Below are 1,544 nucleotides of genomic sequence, written 5' to 3' on the forward strand. Positions count from 1 at the left end.
CTCTCTCTTGCTCTCTCTCACTCTCTCACTCTCTCGCTCTCTCTCGCTCTCTCTGGCTCTCTCTGGTTCTGACTGAATTGCTCTGCTTGGCCTCATTCTCTCTTCAGCCTGTCTCTGTAAAACTCTTCCAGTAAAACTGCTTCCCCTCTCCCCCTGCACGGCTCCCTCCCCCCACTCCTCCTGCACTGCCCCCTCCCCCCTTCACTGCTCCCCCCCCACTCCCCCTGCACTGCCCCCTTAAGCAGCTTCCCTTTCCTCTCCTCCTGAGAGTTAGGCATATCCTATTCTGTCAAATCTTTCTCTGATTCATCACTGTGTCTGCTACTCAACTAGACATCATTTCAAACATGGGTATTCCCTTCTATAAAAGAACTTTTACCTTCATTGTTTGAGATTCAAGGTGTGTACTGTGAGTGTGTCTGTATTCCAGCCCGAGGGATTAAAGGTGTGTACTGTGAGTGTGTCTGTATTCCAGCCCGAGGGATTAAAGGTGTGTACTGTGAGTGTGTCTGTATTCCAGCCCGAGGGATTCAAGGTGTGTACTGTGAGTGTATCTGTATTCCAGCCCGAGGGATTCAAGGTGTGTACTGTAAGGACTGCAACTAAAAACAGTTGGGTTTTTTTTTCCTCAGTAAATAACACAATCTTGGATTCACAGTGCGATCAAATATCCTGCAAGAAAACTTGTTTGTTTCCAAGTCTACTAGTTTAAAAGTTAATCACACCCAATCCAAGTACCTTTGTGGTGACCCTCAGAATGGTGCTGGACCACGCATGGGTCCAGGTACCATGGCTCAGGCGAATTGATGATTAAAAGATTCATGAGCTACAGTACCTGACCTACAGATAGCCCTTGGTAAATAGTTTCTAAAGTCACCTCTAAGCCATTGCTCTCTAGTAAAAGATGCCGTTTGCCCCTGTGCTGGATAGTAGAGGTGACACCCGAGTCTCAGACAGCAGCATCTCTCTCCACTCTGTCCCAAAGGGACACCGGATAGAGCCCCTCTGTCACCTATGACCAACCGCCTTGGGGCTCAGTTGACCGGTCACTGATGAGAAATGCAAGTATGTAGTCATTTAGAGTATGTGGGACAGAGTGAGGGGTAAGCTGGACAAACAGGGTCCTGGAATCTGGTTCTGGCTGGGTTGCCCCAGGCCTGGGAAGAGCTACCCATAGCACTAGGCTTCCCAGGAAGATGCCTCTGGACCAGCGGTTCTCAGCCTGAGAGTCCTGACCCCTTTAGGGGTCAAATGACCATTCTAAGGGGTCTCCAAGACCATCAGAAAACAGTCACAACAGCAGCAAAATTATAGTTGTGAGGTAGCAACAAAGATAACTTTATGGCAGAGGGTCCTCACAACAGGAGGAATCATATTAAAGGGCTGCGGCTTTAAGAAGGGTGAGGACCAGCCGGGCATGGTGGCACACGCCTTTAATCCCAGCACTCGGGAGGCAGAGGCAGGAGGATTTCTGAGTTCAAGGCCAGCCTGCTCTACAAAGTGAGCCAGGGCTATACAGAGAAACCCTGTCTCGAAAAACCAAA

The 1,544-nt window shown here is 49.4% G+C and overlaps 1 protein-coding gene across 1 annotated transcript in view; it reads left to right on the forward strand.

The window, feature by feature from the left end:
• The window catches only part of Ttc38 (tetratricopeptide repeat domain 38), a 24,860-nt gene that overhangs the window by 7,539 nt on the left and 15,777 nt on the right, over positions 1 to 1,544 (forward strand). The gene's annotated exons all lie outside the window — the stretch shown is intronic.

This window comes from Mus caroli, chromosome 15, assembly GCF_900094665.2.
Source record: "Mus caroli chromosome 15, CAROLI_EIJ_v1.1, whole genome shotgun sequence".
Lineage (NCBI taxonomy): Eukaryota > Metazoa > Chordata > Mammalia > Rodentia > Muridae > Mus > Mus caroli.